This window comes from Penaeus monodon, chromosome 24 (genome assembly GCF_015228065.2).
Source record: "Penaeus monodon isolate SGIC_2016 chromosome 24, NSTDA_Pmon_1, whole genome shotgun sequence".
In the NCBI taxonomy this organism is placed as follows: domain Eukaryota; kingdom Metazoa; phylum Arthropoda; class Malacostraca; order Decapoda; family Penaeidae; genus Penaeus; species Penaeus monodon.
In genome coordinates this window covers 29,330,593-29,330,838 of record NC_051409.1, presented here as the reverse complement: position 1 = coordinate 29,330,838, position 246 = coordinate 29,330,593, and positions in this window count along the sequence as shown.

The following is a 246-nucleotide window of genomic DNA, read 5'->3' as shown; positions in this document are numbered from 1 at the left end:
CTGAGTATTTAGTGGTATCGACCTGTAAGAAGGGGGGGAGTAGAGGGGGAGAAGGTGGGGTTAGTGATGGCTGTTGCTTGGGGGGGGGGATGGTGTAATTGGGTACTCTGATGTTTCGGTATTAATGATCTCCATAGAGATAAGGAGAGGGTAGGGGTGTAGAGGGGATGGTGTGCGAGGGATGGTGTAGGAGGGTGAGGGTGTAAGAAGAGGGAGGGGTGTAGGGAGGAATAGGGAGGGGATGTT